Source organism: Phoxinus phoxinus (assembly GCF_949152265.1).
Source record: "Phoxinus phoxinus genome assembly, chromosome: 20".
Lineage (NCBI taxonomy): Eukaryota > Metazoa > Chordata > Actinopteri > Cypriniformes > Leuciscidae > Phoxinus > Phoxinus phoxinus.
In genome coordinates, this window is record NC_136895.1 from 83,749 (window position 1) to 106,034 (window position 22,286).

General features: G+C 41.5%; 1 long non-coding RNA gene across 1 annotated transcript; it reads right to left on the reverse strand.

Moving 5' to 3' along the window:
- Positions 1 to 1,592: 1,592 nt before the first annotated feature.
- LOC306988348 lies at positions 1,593 to 15,020 on the reverse strand. The gene is made up of 7 exons (XR_013795380.1): positions 14,901 to 15,020; positions 14,505 to 14,634; positions 14,011 to 14,078; positions 4,751 to 4,815; positions 3,925 to 3,960; positions 3,691 to 3,788; positions 1,593 to 1,764 (listed from the first exon to the last, which is right to left on the reverse strand). It is a non-coding gene; the product is annotated as an uncharacterized lncRNA (long non-coding RNA).
- Between the last annotated feature and the right edge of the window lie 7,266 nt (positions 15,021 to 22,286).

Here is a 22,286-nt window from a genome sequence, read left to right on the forward strand (position 1 = left end):
TATTCTGCAGAATAGTTCCCATTCTAGCCACACAGGCCAGCTGCAGGGTGAGGGTGAAACCCACCAACCCTAACAGCCCAGTATGCAGGCAGAGTGAGACCCAGATAGGTGTTTTTCTGGTAGTCTTATAATGTTCTCATCAAAGCATTCTATAAAACACCCACCCCAGAGGGCAGGACCTGAGGAACCCCCATGGTTGCCTCAACCCCTCCCTAGCCTAGGGTCTTCTGTCTCAGTGTCACAATCACAGCTGTATCAACGTTACAGCATAAAGCTCAAAATACAGAACATATGGCATTCATATATTATCATTGAGAAAACACAGAAGCAAAAGAAAAGATTAAAATTGCTACTACACAAACTATTCAGTATGAGTTATATGGGGTCATTGCAGTGATAATTTTTTCCCCAAAACTTACTAACCACGCATAATATTTTTTTTCTATAAAATGCAAACATGTAACTTCCATTTTTCTCACATATTATTGTAGCAGAGTTTGTGCTGAATACAGCAGAATTATGAGTTGGCCAACGGTATGTTGTAAGTAGCTGAGATAAGCACAAATGTCAGGGCATGTCAAAACATCTCAAGGGCCCCAAAAACCCCTCAGACCCCTGAGGGTTAATACCTGAAAGCAACGCGTCTAATATGTACGCATAATATGACACGCAGATTTCTCTCAACATAACCAACTTTCTTTATGTAAACCTTGAGTGTATTTGACAGTATTAGCTCAAAAAGACTCGAAAGATAACTTAGTCCAGTATCCAGGCGCTGTTAGACAGGCTTTTAGTGCATGCGCGCGTCGGCTGTTTGCGCGCAGAAAAGCGCATTAGAACAGCGCTTCAGCAGCGAATGACATGTTTAACCGGCAAGGCTTTAAAGCACATGCAAATAATGAACTTTTGAGAACTGCAGTGTCCTGTTCCTCTGCGTAAACATTTAATGTGAGTATTTGTCGCGTTGTACCCTTACGAAAATTAACCATGGTTTTACTACAGTAAAACTGTAGTTAACTATGACTGTAGTATTTTGTGGTATTTTGGTGCGAACCATGGTTTTTGAAAACCATGGTTTTGATACCATGGTTTTACTACAGTAAAATTATAGTAACCAAACCATGACTGTAGTAACTGGTATTTTTTTAAAACCATGGTTTTGATACCATGGTTCTACTAGTTATATTGTAGTAATACTATAGTAAAACTACAAAGTTATAAAAAATGATTGGTGATAAAGTGGTGCTGTGGAATGGTTAAAAATTCAGTTTCTAATTTACAAATAAATAAATAGCTATTTGTTCCACTGCAATAATGATTTAGATACAAAAATAACATCTTGTACAAATAAACATGACTTAGAGTACCTTTAAATACACAGCATCTACCTCCTTAAAATGTCTATAACCTGTGAACACGTATCCAACACAAGCATGTTTGCAATTTATACTGTGTATACATTAACACAATTACAACAATATTACTTCACAAGAACGATAAATACTATAAATTCAGAAGAAATGAGCAGTTCTTTCAAGAATGTTTTAAATGATATCCACTCACAAGAGATGAAGACATTACATTGAGTCTCCTTATGATGAATACTCCACACTTTAAATTCTAGGTGAAAGTTCTTGTTGAAAAGCATGTGATGCAGCATCCACGCCGGTAGTTGTCAGTATGAAGTCTGTCATATGGCCAGTAGATTACAGTCCAGCTTTGGTTTGGTTCTGTCTCGACCTTCAGCCTAAATGGACGCAGGAGCTAAAATGAGAAGAACACACACCACATTAACACACAAGCTGGAATACTCAACTGTTATTGGTCAGTTGCACTATCGAGTAGCCATGTAATAATGTCCAAGTGCAATAATGTCCATTCAGCCAGTGTTTTCATAAATAACCCATACATTATTAGCAAAAAGTACTAGTCTCATATATACATAATTTCACGAAAGAGAAAATGGGTTGGAATAAAGGACAAAAGAGATGGAGAATGTATTTGTTGGTTACAGATGTCTCTACTCAAACCAAGGCATAGAGCTCTAGACACTCAATACAATCTTAAATACATAATAATAAAGAATTGAGAAATACCCAGACAGATAATCAAGAAATGTTTTTTCTCACCCAAAGCTATTGTATTGTTTCAACCTGGAAAACAGTGCATGAGTCATGTGGACCTATTTTATGGTTATTTTTTATTCCGTTTACAGTTGAAAAAAATATTGGCTCTGTTAAATTTCACTACATGGAAAGAACAGATCAGAACATTCTTCCAAAGTTCACGTTTTGTGTTCCACTAGAGCTGGACAATAATTCAATATATATTGCAATATATTTTTTCTCAATAACGGTTATATGATTTTTAAACACATTTCCGATTTTTCTATATAGATTACAGGCATGGGCTACATTTACATTTTTTATGCGTGATAAATATAAGCAGCACGGCACAGCGGTTCATATGTTCGTTGTCTCCAAATTGACCGTTTGCAAAGACCCAACAAGCCACGCCGGCCGCTCTCTCACACTACACCATGTTCTCACGCAGTGAAAAACACATAGCGGAGCAGAGACACTGACAACACACCGACAGACCAGCTTACTTTTGATATTAAACGAAGTCTCAACTTTCAAATTTGCCAATTTTGGCAAGAAATTTAAACAATAAATAGCGTTTTGTGGCTCTTTAATGTGTGTGACAGATCGCTGTGTCGCCTCAGTTAAAGCTGCTCGTGAACCGATCAGCTCTTCCTTCTAGTTCATTTATTGCATCAAATAAACATTAAATTAATGAACATCAGAAGGAATGTTGTTTTAACCGCGTAAAGACGTCAGTACACTCCGCTTCTCAAGTTCAAATCCTCCAATGTTAATCTACTAAGTTAACTCTCCTGACTGCTTTGTCGGACACAAATGGTGGATTCGGGAATGGAGTTATTATGTGCAAACAGCTGTAAACTATATCTGTGCAGTGTGTGCATGTAAAAAAAAATCTATTCTGATTTGAAGCTTGTGACATAAACGCGCACAACAATCCGATCACGTGTTTAGCGTTCATGTAAACACTACATTCAGATTCATCAATCAAAATTAATTCAGTGTGTCATCAACACTCAATGTCCCTCAGCAACTTTTCATATTCTTTATCCTGGCTGAATTTATTTTCAATCTATAAGAATAATATAATCAATGTTAGCCTATAGCTTATTAACTTATGAATAATTAACTTATGTTTATTTGACAGTGATTTTACATTTCTTGTATGAAGGCTAAATACAAATAAAATATTAACAATAATTTATTTGGACCATTTTTTTATCATAAGGTTTTATAGGTTTCAGAGACTTGGCAAATACATTTTTCAGAAGTTTGTAGGTAGGCCTACAGACATTAATTGTGGACATTCTTGGCAGTTTTTTCTGAGGCTTTTATATTGTTCATATCGATATCGGAATTATATCGTATCGACCGAAATGAATAAATATATTGTGATATAAATTTTGCCCATATCATCCAGCCCTATGTTCCACAGAGTCATAAAGGTCTGAAAAAACATGAGAGTAGATGATAGATATAAAATATTTTTTGGTAAGTTATTTATCCCTTTAATATTTACCATATTTTATTTGGGGAGTTATACTGACATTTGTTAGACAAAGATTAATTGGTTTGTAAATGTACTTACCACTAATACACTCTAATTGCCAATAGAACTCACTTTCTTCCAGTCCAAGAATTATTTCTTTCCTGTTGGTATAGATTGGACAGGTCTTTTTTGGCAGGCTGGACACACACACACACACAGACACACACACACAGACACAAAAACGATTTTAAAAGAAAACAAATTGAGATATACAGTGCATACCATTTAATCATTATGTTTATTAATGGTATTCACTACGACTTCACTATTTACCTGGCAAACAGCTGATGGTTTCACACTCTCTCTTGTCTGTATTAAAGAAGATTATAATTAGAAATTACATTTTTGTAATTTATCCACAATTCTGTGTGGATGTCAAAATATATTAACAATACAGAAGAAGATTTTAGATTCAAATTCAACTTGTATTGGTTATAGATCTGCCAGGTTCTCACACCAGCCAATCACAGCGCACTCCCTCTCCCACTTCGGTTCACCTTCGGAACACAAATGAAGAGGGCTTTGAATTCTGAGGGCTTTCTGTCCCTCCATTGGGAGCAATGCAACTAACCCATTCATGGCCCAGAACGATAGGAAAGACATCATTGCAGTAATCCATGTGACTGCAGTGGTTTAACCAATTTTATGAAGCGATGCGGGTGCTTTGTTTGTTTTTGCAACACTTTTTTTTTTACCATTTTATTTAGGAAAATACTGACCTGCAATCCAGTAGGAGGAGCACTGTGGATTGTGTTGACTAAAGACCGGAAGTTGTTCCGTGAATGTGCTTTAGATAATATTAATTTGTACATAGAGGTAAATTATATTGTTGTTTTTTGCGCAAAACAAAGCACTTGCATCGCTTTATAAAATTGAGGTTAAACTACTGGAGTCACATGGATTACTTTAATGGTGTCGTTACTACCTTTCTGTGGCTTGAATTTATTAGTTGCGTAGGCTCCCAATGGAGGAACAGAAAGCTCTTGGAGTTCATCAAAAATATCTTAATTTGGGTTCCGAAGATAAACGAAGGTCTTACGGGTTTGGCCATGAGGGTGAATAATTAATGACAGAGTTTTCATTTTTAGCTGAACTATACCTTTAAGGAATCCTGGAAACACCTTAAATCAACCACAGCATGCACACGTCCATTTTCTGGAAGAACTGAAATGCAGAAGAAAAAAGTTTCACAAAAAAAAAAAGAAGCATTTTTAAATGATTCACTTAAAGCTTCATATAAAGTACCCAGAAAAGTAAAATGTAGCTGCAGCCCTGTTTTACAGTGCAAATCCTCCATACGTTGCACTTCTATGATAGACGCTTGTTCCCATGTTTGAGAAATTGTGTTTACACAAATATATTGCTTTCACTTTGGCATAATTTAAGCATGGCCAATGTGAACAGGATTTATCACATCATATCAGGATTTATCAATGTGCAAAGTAGAGCTAGGGCTACTCTATGGTGAAAGGCAAGATGTTCACTAAAAAATAAGATAAACAAGTCACATGGACAATATTTTTGATACTTTCAGAATTTAAATTAGGTTAATAAAGGGTTAGTACACCCACAAATGGAAATTCTGTTATTAATTACTCACCCTCATGTAGTTTCAAACCTGTAAGACTTTAGTTCATCTTTTGAACACAAATGAAGATCTTTTAATGATATGGGAGAGTTTTCTGTCCCTCCATTGACAGCTATGCAACTACCACTCTGACGCTTCAAAAAGTTCATAGAGATTGTAAAACTAATCCATTTGAATTAAGAGACTATACCCCTTTATATAATTGAATTAATGTAAGATTGAATTTAGGATTTTATTCACATGTAAACATTGCCCAAATAGAAGCTCAACAGCACTTGCTTTGACAAGCGAGAACAAACCTCATTGGTTCTTGCTGAACTCAAACGAGCTGTGAAACACACGAGAGTGAACCTCATCAGTTTACACACGTCAAGCAAACACGCTTGAGCTTCCGTTTACCACAACAACTGATGTGCGAATTAATGTATATGTATATGTGAATAAAAGCCTAAATTAAATCTGTTCATCATATAAAACGATTGTATCTCTACAGAAAAATGTTGACTATACTGCTTGATTTAAATTATTTTACAATCTCTTATGAATGGTAGCATACAGGTAGCAAAAGACTATTTGAAATGTAATATGTAAAATGGCAATGTATTATTTAAATTAAAAATTTCCATACTATGCAATGTTTAGGGCAAAGTGACAATTCAAATTCAATAATATAATTAAATTAGCCATTTCCTACACTTGTTTTAACATATAATTTAAACATACATTTAAAAAAAAAAAAGTTGTAAAATTAAAACGAAAATGTATTACAAAAATGATTAGAGATGTTTAAAGGGTTAGTTCACCCAAAAATGAAAACTCTGTCATTAATTACTCACATAATTACAACCATCTCATTCCCCTCCTCAGCTGTTTCCCATTACCATTCTCTACATATACTCACTCATCTCTCCATTCCAGTGTCCATCCGTTGCTTGCAGTCCCTCGTGTTTGTTCGTGCTGTCTTCCGGGTTTTTGTCGCCGTCTTCTGTGGATGTTTTCCTGCTGTTTCACCGCACACGAGCACCGATCACCGAGCACTGAGCACCGAGCACCAGACCATCGAAGTCCCTGTGTGACCGAGCCTGAGCGTCATCCCCAGAGTATTCCGTCAGCCCTGTGGCCAGAGAAGCGTCTTCGCGAGTTCAACCAGAGAAGGATCTTCCTCACTGACTTTGAGTGATTTTCATTGTATTGAGTGTAGAGTCCAAATAAACACTTGTTCACCTGCTATTGCTTCCAGTGATTTGTCATGACAGAACGGATGGACCAAGAAATGGGAGCAGCGGGTGATTCATCTGCTTCATTGGAGGAATTCATTCGCGTGTGCATCGGCAGGATGGATGCACAGGATCGCAACCAGGGGGAGACTGGACGTGCTATTCAGGCTCTTGTCACACAGGTGTCCGAGCTCACCCAGCGATTCTATCAGCTGCAACCTCCCACTGCGCCAGCACCCCCGGAAGCACTTGCGGTTCCCCCCACACCAGCTGTGCCTCTCTCCCAGTCTGAGCCCCGATTGCCCACTCCTGAGCTGTACTCCGGTGAGCCTAACCTTTGTCGTTCGTTCCTAACACGTTGCAGTATGCATTTCTCATTACAGCCCAGAACTTTTGAGAGAGAGGAGGCTAAGGTGGCATTCGTGCTCACGCTGCTGACTGGGAGAGCGGCGCTTTGGGGAACTGCAGTGTGGGAGAACCACGACCAGTGCTGCTCCTCGTTCCAGGCACTCGCGGCGGAGATGAAACGTGTCTTTGATCGAGCCGTCGCGGGGAGGGAAGCTGCCAGGGTCTTGGCGGATCTACGCCAAGGAGATCGTTCCGTGTCGGATTATTCCATCGAGTTTAAGACCCTGGCGGCCGAGTGTCGCTGGAACGAGGAGGCGCAGTGGGACCATTTCCTGCATGGGCTGGCCGAACGTGTCCAGAGAGAGATCTACGCCCTGGACCTCCCATCCTCTCTCAACGAGCTCATGGATCTGGCCTTGAGGGTGGACGCCCGACTGTCTCGGATTGGTCAGAGGACGTCACCCAACCCGGTTCGCGGCGGGATGGAGAACCAGCGGTCCAGTGGCCTGGACGCATTCGGTCCCCACGATCCCGAGCCCATGCAGGTGGGGCGAGCTCGGCTTTCCCGGGAGGAGAGAGAAAGGCGGAGATCCCAGGGCCTTTGTCTGTACTGTGGTGGCGCCGGACATTTTGCTCATAGTTGTCCGGTAAAAGGCCCAGCCCGATAGTAAGTATGAGGCTACTATCGGGTGGGATCTCCGCAGGAAAGACCTCACCCACTTCCACCATCCTCCCGGTAAGACTGAGATGGTCTACCCAGGATCACCACTGCAGTGCACTCATAGACTCTGGAGCCGAAGGTAACTTCATGGATCACCGGTTTGCACTAGTTACAGATTCCCCTCCGAACACTTCCCCAGAGAATCACTGTCAATGCGCTCAACGGACAAACTCTACCTACTCTCTCTCAAGCTACCGAAAGACTTACCCTCATCACATCAGGAAATCATGCCGAAACCATTTCATTTTACATTACGGACTCACAAATCACACCCATAGTTTTAGGACATCCCTGGCTTAGCTTGCACAACCCACGTATCGACTGGAAAGGCAGAACCATCTCAGCTTGGAGCACTGAGTGTCATAAGTCGTGTCTAGTGTCTGCTTGTTCTGTTGTTTCTGTCCCTGTGTTTCAGGAGGAAGCCGTGGACTTATCAAACGTGCCCGAGGAGTACCGGGACCTGAGTGAAGTGTTCAGTAAGTCAAGGGCTGCTTCTCTCCCTCCGCATCGTCCCTATGACTGTGCAATAGATATTCTGCCAGGTAAGTCTCCGCCTAAAGGCAAGATCTATTCGCTCTCAGTTCCAGAGAGGTAGGCTATGGAGAAATATATTTCTGATTCTCTGGGAACCGGGTTCATCCGCCCTTCCTCTTCTCCAGCGGGGGCGGGGTTCTTTTTTGTGGGGAAGAAAGACGGATCTCTGCGACCTTGCATTGATTAACGAGGGTTGAATAACATCACGGTAAAGAATACTTATCCTTTGCCGTTGATGTCTTCAGCCTTCGAGAGGTTGCAGGGAGCCTCACTCTTCACAAAACTGGACTTGCGTAATGCTTATCATTTGGTCCGCATCAGGAAGGGGGATGAATGGAAGACTGCTTTTAACACCCCTAGGGGGCATTTTGAATATTTGGTTATGCCTTTTGGGCTTTCCAATAGTCCCGCAGTCTTCCAGGCACTAGTCAATGATGTGTTGCGAGACATGATCGATCAATTCATATATGTTTACCTGGATGACATATTGATTTTTTCTTCGTCTCTCCAGGAACACGTGCAACATGTACGACTAGTGCTTCAAAGGTTGTTAGAGAATGGGCTTTTTGTCAAGGCGGAGAAATGCGTTTTTCATGCACAGTCGGTTCCTTTTCTGGGACACATTGTGTCGGCTGAAGGTATGCTGATGGATCCTGACAAGGTTAAGGCTGTGGTAGAGTGGCCAATCCCAGATTCCCGCAAGGCCCTGCAGCGGTTTTTGGGATTCGCCAACTTCTATCTGCGTTTTATTCGCAATTTCAGCCAACTAGCCGCACCTCTGACTGCCTTGACCTCTCCCAAAACTGCGTTCAGGTGGTCAGACGCAGCTGAGGCTGCGTTTGCCAAACTCAAGAGCCGCTTTGTTTCAGCTCCCATCTTAATTGCCCCTGATGCTTCACGTCAGTTTGTGGTAGAGGTCGATGCGTCAGAGGTGGGGGTAGGTGCAGTGCTTTCACAACGCTCTCCTTCAGACGACAGAATGCATCCCTGCGCGTTTTTGTCACATCGATTATCTCCTGCTGAACGAAATTATGACATTGGTAACCGTGAGTTGTTGGCAGTCAAGCTAGCATTGGAGGAATGGCGTCACTGGTTGGAGGGTTCAGGGGTACCCTTTATAGTCTGGACTGACCACAAGAATTTGGAGTACATTAGAACCGCCAAAAGATTGAACTCCAGGCAGGCTCGGTGGGCACTTTTTTTCGGCCGTTTCGATTTTACTCTTTCCTATCGTCCGGGTTCCATGAACATCAAACCCGATTCTTTGTCGCGTATTTTTGATCGTCCCGAACACGAATCTACTCCCGAGCGCATTTTTCCGGAGACCCTAATTATCTCTGCGCTCACTTGGGAGGTCGAATCGAAGGTCAAGAAGGCCTTAGAAGGGGTAACGCCTCCGATCCGGTGTCCACCTAACCGCTTATTTGTGCCGGAGGGATTACGATCAGACGTTATCCAGTGGGGTCATTGTTCCAGTCTAGCTTGCCATCCAGGGGTGAGTCGTACCATATTTCTTGTTAAGCAGCGATTCTGGTGGCCTCTTATGGCTCGTGATGTTCACAATTTTGTTTTGGCTTGCTCTAGTTTTGCCATTGGTAAGTCGTCCAATCGACCCCCAGATGGGTTACTTCAACCGCTGTCGGTGCCTTCGAGACCCTGGTCCCACATCGCTCTAGATTTTATCACCGCCCTCCCACCCTCCCAGGGTAACACGGTCGTTTTGACCGTGGTGGACCGGTTCTTGAAGGCAGCCCACTTTATTCCCTTGCCCAAATTACCTTCAGCCAAGGAGACAGCGGTGGCAGTCGTTAACCACGTCTTTCGGTTACATGGCCTCCCGACAGACGTGGTTTCTGACAGGGGACCCCAGTTTGTGTCCAGATTTTGGCGAGAGTTTTGTAGATTGCTGGGGGCGACGGTCAGTCTGTCCTCTGGGTTCCATCCCCAGAGCAATGGTCAAACTGAGAGAGCCAACCAAGATTTGGAAAGAACGTTACGATGTTTGGTCTCCAGGAATCCCTCCTCCTGGAGTCAACAACTTGCTACGGTGGAGTACGCCCACAATACGTTGCCAGTGTCATCCACGGGCCTATCTCCATTTGAGTGTAGTGTAGGGTACCAACCACCTGTTTTTCCTAGTGCTGAATCCGAAGTTGCGGTCTCCTCTGCCCACGCCTTCATCCAGAGGTGTCACCGTACTTGGACGAGCGCCCGAGAGACACTCCTCCAAGTGCGGGAGCGCACCAAGGCCAAGGCCGATCGCCATAGGTCAAGGCCTCCCGTATACGTCGTCGGTTCCAAAGTGTGGCTTTCTACCAAGAACATTCCTCTCCGTTCCGTGTCGAATAAGCTAGCTCCTAAATTCATTGGCCCGTTTTCTGTCATCAAGATTGTTAGTCCGGTGGCAGTCCGCCTCAATCTTCCTCCGGCGTACAGGAGAATTCACCCCGTCTTCCACGTTTCTAAAGTTAAGCCTGTGTTTTTTTCACGTATTAATCCGCCTGTCCCGGTTCCCCCACCGCCGCGACTCGTAGACGGGGAACCATCCTATTCGGTCCGTCGCATCCTGGATTCTAGGCGGAGGGGACGCGGATTTCAGTACTTGGTGGATTGGGAAGGTTACGGTCCGGAGGAGAGGAGTTGGGTTCCTGCTCGTGACATCCTGGATCACTCCCTTATCGATGATTACAATCGACAGGTAAGGAGGTCTGGGAATGCCGTGAGGCATTCCTAGGAGAGGGGGTACTGTCACGGTTGATAATTCATTGTTTCCTCTGTGTCGCGTGTCACTGTTTGTTTACATGTCTGTGAGTTTGCGTGAGTGGGCGTTGTCCCGCTCACGTGTTTGTTCAGTGCTCCAGCTGTCTGCAATCATCTCATTCCCCTCCTCAGCTGTTTCCCATTACCATTCTCTACATATACTCACTCATCTCTCCATTCCAGTGTCCATCCGTTGCTTGCAGTCCCTCGTGTTTGTTCGTGCTGTCTTCCGGGTTTTTGTCGCCGTCTTCTGTGGATGTTTTCCTGCTGTTTCACCGCACACGAGCACCGATCACCGAGCACTGAGCACCGAGCACCAGACCATCGAAGTCCCTGTGTGACCGAGCCTGAGCGTCATCCCCAGAGTATTCCGTCAGCCCTGTGGCCAGAGAAGCGTCTTCGCGAGTTCAACCAGAGAAGGATCTTCCTCACTGACTTTGAGTGATTTTCATTGTATTGAGTGTAGAGTCCAAATAAACACTTGTTCACCTGCTATTGCTTCCAGTGATTTGTCATGACAGAACCTCATTTGCGCTCGCATGTCAAGCGAACATGCTTGAGCTTCCGTTTACCGTAACTGATGTGTGAATGTATTAATATTTATGTGAATAAAAGTCTAAATTCAACCTGTTCATCATAAAGGAAGCAATCATGTCTTCACAAAATTTAGACTAAACCATTCAATTCATATGGATTAGTTTTACAATCACTTTATGAACTTTTTAAAGTGATAAAGTAGTAGTAGCTTAGCTGTCTATGGGGGATCAGAAAGCTCTCATATTTCATTATTAAGATCTTCATTTGTGTTCCAAAGATGAACGAAAGTCTTACAGGTTTTGAACGACATGAGGGTGAATATTAATGAAAGAATTTTCATTTTTGGGTGAATTATGCCTTTAAAGGGGGGGTAAAATACTTAGTTTCAGTCAATCTCATGTTAATCTTGAGTACCTATAGAGTAATAGTGTGTCCTTAATATCTCCCAAAAGTCTTTAGTTTAATCATATTTATAAAATAAAAATACAGCTTTCCGATTCTATCCGGAAAAAGCCGAGGTCCTTGATTCTGGGCGTGGGCGGAGCTATAGAGTCAAGCGGGAGCGCGTGATACCGTTGTACTTACATGAATGGGGTGTTTTATCACTGGGACCGCGCCAGGTTTTAATTGCAACCAGTTTGCAAATCCAGCGACGGCCTGGGCCTTGTTAATAAAACATTCGTCACTGAAATGACCAGAACACAAAACCGCACTTGCCGAACTCCTTTGCTGTCCCGGAAATACAAACTGCATCCACTGTTCCAGTAACACTGGGTTCTTTGGGAAGCTGAACAAGGTAAACTTCCCTCCCTCACATCCCAAAACACACTTTTTTGGAGACATTCTTGACATCAACCATTCCTATTTAGCGCTGATGATGATGATTTGCGGTAGTAGCGCGTCGATGAGCGCTGTCTTTAGGCTTGTTTGAGATGCGCCTTGCCTCGCCTGAATTGTATGCGAGAGTAGGCGGCTGCAGTGATGGGAGGAGTGAAAAAAGCGCAGGCAAGCCGGACAGTTCTCTCTTCTCGTAGTGGATCTGACACCTGTGAGATCAAAGATGGATATCGCGGGATTCACGCTCGTGCACAGTGTTGCTAATAAACTGGATGTAATTTAAGTTCTGTTGCTTTTATAATAAAATAAATATAATGAACAAGACACCCAAAGCACTTGTTATTTAATCCCATTCCAAATACGTGTTTATAATCATTTTGTTCTTTAATACAGACATGTGTTTTTATAAAAAAATACATAATCACATAATCCATATAGAGGTCGCACTGTCAGAGAATTTGGGAATATTCACACATAATTTATACACATAAACCATGATATCAGAGTTTTAAAATCAAACATTTTAAAAGAGAACAATACATCATGGTTATTTAAACCAATGAGCATGAAGCTGTGTCATCAGCAAGTCGTTTCCCATCATGCTTTTGATCAGCGCAGTCGGTGGAGAGCAACTGCGCGCAACTGCAGAATCCGACACGTGCGCCTTGCGCTCGCGAGAGATTTTTGACATACGTCAGCATGACATCAGAGCCAGGCGGAACGCAGTCGGACACATTTCTAACCGGCATGCATCTCGCGCTGATCACCGGTGATCGGTTCTGCGCAGATTTTGCTCATCTCAAACAAGCCTTTTCTCTCCTCTGGTCGACGTGTGCGTGAACGCGCTTTTCCGAGAGCAATGCTCATATAAGGAGTTCCACTCTGGGCTACGTCATTAGATCTACGATAGAAAAAAACAGCCGAAACGTGTTGCAACCCGGAAGTATGATTTTCAGCACAGAAATTCTCTGTTATTCGTTCAAAATAACTTTTCAAACTTTGGCCATTATTAGCATGAGAATCCATCTCTTTAACACTGTAAACAACTCTGAATACATGAAACACCATTGTACCCCCCCTTTAACATGTTCAAGCTAAAATTGTAGCAAAATGATAATTTAAATGCTTTTTTTTCTTAATTGCATTTACACTCACAGTTAAGACACTTACGATTACATTTTTATTAAATACCCGCGATGAACGTAGCAAAATTCAATGTGGATTTGAAAATGCAATCATTGCATCAAGCGCCTTAACTTTGAGTGTAAAAGCAACTAGGAAAAATAACTTCATTATCATTTTGCTACAATATTTGCTTGAACATGTTAAACATCTAATTTCTGCAACACATTTTTTATGTAATTTTTAAAAACGTATAAAAATGTTCAGATGTATGTTTCAATTATATGTTAAAGCTAGTGTAGTAATGCAAATTATTATATTATTGATTTATTATTATTATTATTTTTGCTCCAGATGTTGCACATATAGTATGGAAAATGAAAATACAGAAATACATTGCCATTGTGCATGTTACATTTATATACTTTATAAATGTCAGAGTTTTATGTGAATATAATTAGGTGACAGAAATCTTTCAGATTTCATTTGAAGTGCAGTTTTACTGTGCTTTTTACATCACTCTGTCTTTATGGCAAACAAGATTTACATCACTCTGTCTTTATGGCAAACAAACTCTTAGGACTAAAAATTCAACCTCATCAGAAAAAATTATATCATAAGATTAAGAACCTCAAAATAAATAACTGATTGTACTGATAGCAAAAATAGTAACTTACTGATGCTACTTGACTCACAGCTGAGGATGCAGTCAGACTTTCAGATGTGTGATCAGTGAGACAGTTTACCCCATCATCTTCATGATCTAAAAATCAAAGACACATTTGCTGAGTTTCAACAAAGTTTTCTGATCAAATGATTGACATGTATATGACTTAGGGCAGAATCAGGTAACGTTAACGTTAATCGCATTCATTTAAACACAGAGAACAGTGCACTGTTCGGTGGCGTTCAATCACGTTCCTCAACAACTGCACACAGTATTATGGACTAATGTAAAGTACATGGCACCTCTGGTTAAGCATTCGTTTTCAATAATTACGTATTAAATGTGTCCGTTACTTATGACACAGAAATTCAATAGCTTTAAAATATATTTGCAGACGGCTAATATCACTGGATTCGTAAGTTACCTAACGTTAATTACGCTATTTACACTCGCTAATGTCATGTTGAGTGGCTGTATAAAACGCTTTTTACTTTTTTTTATTTGGTTAAACATAAAACCCACCTTTGAATCTTCTCTTTGTCTTGTAATTCGAGTCCAAGCTCCAAAGTTCTTCTGGATAAAGAGGGCGACGCCATGGTGGTGCTCGTGCTCGGCTTCCCGCTCTCCGGTCTATTTGAAAATGCAGTAACAGCTGCAGCGACCCGGGCAAATAGCAAAGCTAACAGTTAACAGTTATAGTGGACAATGGAGAACAAACGCCATATTATGTATACGCGATGACTAATACTAGTCAATAACTGCATTAAAAATATTAAAAAGTGTATAACGTTACAAGTCAAATGGCTAAAAAGCGTTTGATGTGAAGCTAATTTAATTCGCTAAATTAACGTTAAGTGGCTGAAACATTTATATTTTCGACTTGTGAACTAAATATAAACATAAATTATCAGAACTCACCTTTAAATTTGGTCTTCTTCAAGTTTGATATTTAAAATAAACCCTGCTTGGACCGCTGCAGTCGTGTAGCCTGCTTCCTGCTGTCAGCTCGGAAAATTCTATAGCTGAAGTGATTTCGACCAATCAGCGTCTTGTTGCTATGCCAAATACTCAACACAGCAACCAATCATGAATGAAACAGTAATTGCCTATCACTGTACCCTTGATGCGAGAACAATATTATGTCCCTATGAATTATGTACCTTCACTTCAGTGTACCTTTTTTTTCTGAGAGTGAATTTTAACTAAATTAACCATGTTTTTTTGAAAAGGTACAAAACTGTTATTTGAGGAACATTATTTGCACCATTGTGTACCTTTTTTTCTGAGAGTGAATTTTAACAAAATTAACCATGGTTTTTACTATGGTAAAACCATGGTTAATTTTGTGGTTACTATGGCTTTACTACAAAAACCATGGTTCATTTTATCGTTACTATGGTTTTACCACAAAAACCATGTCTAAACCAAGGTTATTGTAGTAAAACCATGGTTCATTTTGTAGTTACTACAAAAACCATAGTTAAACCATGGTTACTACAAAACAAACCATGGTTACTACAAAAAAAACATGGAGAGGCTTCTTCGTGATCTCAACTAACAGATTCTGCAAAAAAGCGAAAATCACCAGTTTTGAAAAAAAAAACGCTTCTTTCTCATTTTGCTCCAAAGTTGTGCTGCCGACTTGTGTCCTTACTTTCCGTGGCGGGTCACATATGTCTCTGACAAATGTAGTTGCGAGATGGCCTGGGTCAACTCATGATTCCTACATTTTGTCCAACAGCAGTGTAGGGAACAGACTGCAAACAGGAGCTGTGCGTGATGGATGGCTTCTTGGTAAGTCTGCAGGAATGCTCATGTAATTGTAATTGAGTAATGATGCAAATGTGTTTAAAGCATACCTTTTAAAATGTTTTTTCTTTTAGGTATAATTATAATCTCCAATGATAAACAAACCCACACTTATTTTAATATTTTTTTAAAGCAACATTTCACATTTATCAACCCAAATTTTCAGGAAACAAAACATGTTTTATAGCATTTAAAAATTAAGTGAAATGTTATATTGAATCAATATTGCCCTGGTAAAAACAAAAAGCTATCTGTAGGCTATTTTACAAGCATGTACTTTCTTTAAAGTATTCTTAGAATATTGTTTATAATTGTTACCTCTGCCTAGCACTTGAACTGTTATATTAATTGTCCCATTGTATTTACATTCATTGTTTTGTTATATTTTCTTTAAAAAAAATTGGTAAATGTTTTACCTCTCAGGAGACAGTGGTTAGAACGTGGCTGCTAACTCCACTAACTAGACCCCAAACCAAACAAGAACGGCGTTATAACGAGAAGCATTGCCGGACGCGTTCAGTGGTCGAACGCACTATTGGTCTGCTAAAAGGACGCTGGAGGTGCTTGGATAGGTCTGGTGGCACAGTATTGTACAGCCCTACAAAGGTTTGCCGCATTGTGGTGGCTTGCGCAGTGTTGCACAACATTGCTCAAAAGAATGGTATACCTGCTCCATCGAAGGATGCCGGTGGAGGCACACAGGATGGTGGTGGAGGCACACAGGATGGTGGTGGAGGCACACAGGATGCCAGTGGAGGCACACTGGACGATGGTGGAGGCACACAGGATGCCAGTGGAGGCACACTGGACGATGGTGGAGGCACACAGGATGATGGTGGAGGCACACAGAATAGTGGTGGAGGCACACAGGACGATGGTGGAGGCACACAGGATGCCGGTGGAGGCACACAGGATGGTGGTGGAGGCACACAGGATGGTGGTGGAGGCACACAGGATGGTGGTGGAGGCACACAGGACGATGGTGGAGGCACACAGGATGCCGGTGGAGGCACACAGGATGGTGGTGGAGGCACACAGGATGGTGGTGGAGGCACACAGGATGCCGGTGGAGGCACACAGGATGGTGGTGGAGGCACACAGGATGGTGGTGGAGGCACACAGGATGCCAGTGGAGGCACACTGGACGATGGTGGAGGCACACAGGATGCCAGTGGAGGCACACTGGACGATGGTGGAGGCACACAGGATGATGGTGGAGGCACACAGGATAGTGGTGGAGGCACACAGGACGATGCTGGAGGCACACAGGACGGTGGTGGAGGCACACAGGATGGTGGTGGAGGCACACAGGATGCCAGTGGAGGCACACAGGATGCCAGTGGAGGCACACTGGACGATGGTGGAGGCACACTGGACGATGGTGGAGGCACACTGGACGATGGTGGAGGCACACAGGATGCCGGTGGAGGCACACAGGATGGTGGTGCAGGCACACAAGATGCCGGTGGAGGCACACAGGATGGTGGTGCAGGCACACAAGATGCCAGTGGAGGCACACAGGATGGTGGTGGAGGCACACAGGATGGTGGTGGAGGCACACTGGACGATGGTGGAGGCACACAGGATGCCGGTGGAGGCACACAGGATGCCGGTGGAGGCACACAGGATGGTGGTGGAGGCACACAGGATGGTGGTGCAGGCACACAAGATGCCAGTGGAGGCACACTGGACGATGGTGGAGGCACACAGGATGCCGGTGGAGGCACACAGGATGGTGGTGGAGGCACACAGGATGGTGGTGGAGGCACACAGGATGGTGGTGCAGGCACACAAGATGCCAGTGGAGGCACACTGGACGATGGTGGAGGCACACAGGATGCCGGTGGAGGCACACAGGATGGTGGTGGAGGCACACAGGATGGTGGTGGAGGCACACTGGACGATGGTGGAGGCACACAGGATGCCGGTGGAGGCACACAGGATGGTGGTGGAGGCACACAGGATGGTGGTGGAGGCACACAGGATGGTGGTGGAGGCACACTGGACGATGGTGGAGGCACACAGGATGCCAGTGGAGGCACACTGGACGATGGTGGAGGCACACAGGATGCCGGTGGAGGCACACAGGATGGTGGTGGAGCCACACAAGATGCCGGTGGAGGCACACTGGACGATGGTGGAGGCACACAGGATGCCGGTGGAGGTACATCCCTTGTCTACCCCACTTGGACCACTCACCGGGCTTGAAGGCATTCCAGGATTAACTGTTCCTTTAATCGTTAAAAAACGTTTAATTAAATAAAGGTTGTATTGCATATCTGTAAATGTGATGAAATAAAATGTGCACTTGATGACTTGCTTTTGTCTTTTTAAGTTACATTTTTAGCATATGAATAAACAGGAAAATGGACTATTTTAATAAACGTATATCTTAAGGGCAGCTGCACCTATTGCTAGATTTGTCACTTGGATATTTTAGGACTTTCCACTTCCATGGAATATGAATTGGTTGATTTAAATTATCCACAATAAAAAAGCTGAATTTTAAACTTACAAAAACTTATATAATGTGTAGAAAAATCAATTACTTACCATCGTCACCGTAAATCACATCCGTATCACCTTGGAATTCTGGAAGAACTCCACTTAATCCTGTTTCCCCTATAATCGCACCCACCCTTGCATCAAAGGCTGAGAGGTCAGTGATTCCTTGACCACCACCAGTTGTTACGACACTGCGCCTGTGTGCACATATTCTTTTTTTTACGACTACTTTTAGGGCTGGGCGATATGGCCAAAAAAAAAAAAGATTTTTGATCTGATTTTTTCATACAAAATCCAATTTACGATTAAAATCGATTTTTTTTCCCCTATTTAAAATCAATCTGCAGATGACAAATAAATTGTTCAAAACAAGTTTTAGCTTTATTTAATTATATAAAGTGCAATCTGAAACAACAAGCCAAGATGGCAGGCCCTGCCTTTGTAAACAGTGAAAATGTAACATAACCTAACATAACATGGGTGTAAATGTAAAAAGAAATAATAACTTGCATCACTAAGTGTATTGTGATTGTCAAAACAGTTGGTGACTAAACAGAATTTTATTAAGTTTAGTGACAACACAATGTTTACATGGTACATTGACTGTATGCTACTGTTTTTATTATTGCTTGATACAAATTTTACAATTTCAATTCTTGCGATTTGATTCTGATCTTGATTCAATATTGATTGTGCTACGCATGTTATCAAGAGAGAAACTCGTAACTTAGAGCGCAAATGGAAACAAACTAATTTAGAGGTCTTTAGAATCGCGTGGAAAGACAGTATGTCACGTTATAAAAAGGCTCTAAAATCAGCCAGGGCTGAGCATCTCCGCAAACTAATAGAAAATAACCAAAATAATCCAAGGTTTTTATTTAACACTGTGGCTAGATTAACAAATAAACAGACATCACCTGACCAAAATATTCCATTACATTTTAATAGTAATGATTTTATGAATTTCTTCACTGAGAAAATAGAAAGCATCAGAAACACAATTGTAAATGTACAATCTTTGACAGCATCTTATGATTCAGCCTCAATTATCGTCCCTCAAGAACAACTACAGCGCTTTACAACTATAGGACAGGAAGAGCTAAATAAACTTATTACTGCATCTAAACCAACAACATGTTTATTAGATCCAATACCCACTAAACTACTGAAAGAAGTGTTACCTGTAGTGGAAGAGCCTCTTCTCAATATTATTAACTCGTCTCTATCTTTAGGTCACGTTCCAAAAACATTCAAGCTGGCAGTTATAAAACCTCTTATTAAGAAACCACAATTAGATCCAAATAACCTAGCAAACTACAGACCCATTTCAAATCTTCCATTTATGTCTAAAATACTAGAAAAAGTTGTGTCCGCTCAATTGTGCTCTTTCTTGCAAGAAAACGATATCTATGAAAAATTTCAGTCTGGATTCAGGCCACATCATAGCACAGAAACTGCGCTGGTTAAAATTACAAATGATTTACTTTTAGCTTCTGACCAAGGCTGTATCTCAATACTAGTTTTACTCGATCTTAGTGCTGCGTTTGACACTATAGATCATAAAATACTCTTAGATCGACTTCAAAATTACACTGGTGTACAGGGACAGGCATTAAGCTGGTTTAGATCGTACCTATCAGACCGTTACCATTTTGTCCATTTAAATGGGGAAAAATCAAAGATAACGTCAGTAAATTATGGAGTGCCGCAAGGATCTGTGTTAGGCCCTCTGCTATTCTCAATTTATATGCTGCCACTTGGTAATATTATAAGAAAACATGGAATAAGTTTCCACTGTTATGCTGATGACACTCAATTATATATTTCATCACGACCAGATGATAACACTAAATTATCTGAAATGACAGAGTGTGTTAAAGATATAAAATATTGGATGACGTGTAATTTTCTTCTATTAAATTCAGATAAAACGGAGGTATTACTGATTGGTCCAAAAAACTGCCCACAAAACCTCTTACAATACAACCTTAATCTAGATGGACGTCCTGTTACTTTATCCTCTACAGTAAAAGACCTGGGTGTTATACTAGACCGCAACTTGTCTTTTGAAAATCATATTTCAAATGTCACAAGAACAGCCTTTTTCCACCTTAGAAACATTGCTAAGCTACGTAATATGCTATCAGTTTCTGATGCAGAAAAGTTAGTTCATGCATTCATGACCTCGAGACTAGATTACTGTAATGCTTTATTAGCTGGTTGTCCTGCATCCTCCGTAAACAAGCTACAGTTAGTCCAAAATGCAGCCACTAGAGTTCTTACTAGGTCAAGAAAATATGATCATATAACACCAATTTTATCATCTCTACACTGGTTACCTATTAAGTTCCGTATCAACTACAAAGTATTGTTACTGACCTATAAAGCCCTAAATGGTTTAGCTCCTGTGTATTTAAGAGATCTTCTATCGCCATATAATCCATCGCGCTCTTTAAGATCGCTAAATTCGAGGCTTCTGGTCGTACCTAGGATAACTAAGTCCACTAAAGGAGGGAGGGCGTTTTCACATCTAGCTCCTAAACTCTGGAATAGCCTTCCTGATATTGTCCGAGGCTCAGACTCGCTCTCCCAGTTTAAAACTAGATTAAAGACGCATCTCTTTAGCCAAGCATTCACATGATGCATCTCATACCTTTTATACTACAGTTAAATCAGATCAAATGCATTCATATTATGAACAGCAGCTACGCTAATTATTTCCCATCTGCCTTTTTTTTTGTTGTTATCTCGGGACGCCTGTCCCTATAACTCAAATAGAGTTCGTCAGCTCCAGTTTTGTATCCAGCCCCTCATGGAGACTTCAGATGCCCCAACGCCTGTGATGAGACGACTCGACGCCTGTGAAGAGACGACCCAACGCCGGCGATATGTTATGCCCTATATTTTATGATTAACTAACTGTATTTTGTGTGTATATTTTTGAAATGCATTTTCTGTAAAGCTGCTTTGAAACAATATGTATTGTGAAAAGCGCTATACAAATAAACTTGAATTGAATTGAATTGAATTGAATTGATTCCTTTGGATAAATATTAGGTACAGTAGATACGTTAATGTGTTGTTAATTTTTCTCTCCCATAAAAAACCTCACCTACTGTAAACATACAGAGCCCTGTCAGCTGGTATTATTATTAAAGGTAATAATATTGCCATAGTATTTTTTTTTTCCTACTATGGAAGTTGTTGTAAAGTTTTCTTTCATCGAAGCAGGGACCAGGAGACAGTTTGGATCACGTTCAAATTAGAAGCAGCTGCAAGTCTTCCAAAATCAGTCTAAATCTAAAACAGATTACATTGAAATGTATATACCTTCTAAGGGGGAGGGACTTCTGGGACTGGAAAGTAGGGAGGAGTTGATTCTATCCAGGGAAAAACCTGTATTGCAGGTTATCTAGATTGCTCAGGAGAAACCGAGCCAATCTCTGTTCAACACTCCTGACTTGATTGCTCAAACCTTAACATTATCATAGAGACAAAGGCACCGCTGTACCTTGAGCTTAATGGTCAGGAAGTGCATAAAGACAAAGGCTAATGTCAGACTCCTGAATTGCTTGACTTAATCTTCATCTATACCTCATATGCTAAAATCAGTATTCTTCACCGTGATGTTTAGGTAAGAAAGCATATCTGAAATAGATTCCTAAAATTTGTTATTCTTCAGTCCCCCGTTTGAGAGTTCTTAAAAACTCTCACAAAATACAAATTTAGACACTTAAAAGTTCATTCTTGTAACTGGTGTAAGTTACAGGCACATAGCAAGTTCATTCTTGTAACTTGTGTAAGTTACAGGCACGTAGCTTCGGATCTGTGTAGTTCTTCTGTAATTGCATGCGGACACAGAAACAAACATGCAATTAGGGTTTGTGAACCTTTCAGTCATCTGGTGGAATTTTGCTGAAAGATCAAGAATGTCTAGTTGGATTTTGTTCAAGTCAGTGTTGCCAGATTGGAAATGTCCAAGTATCGTAC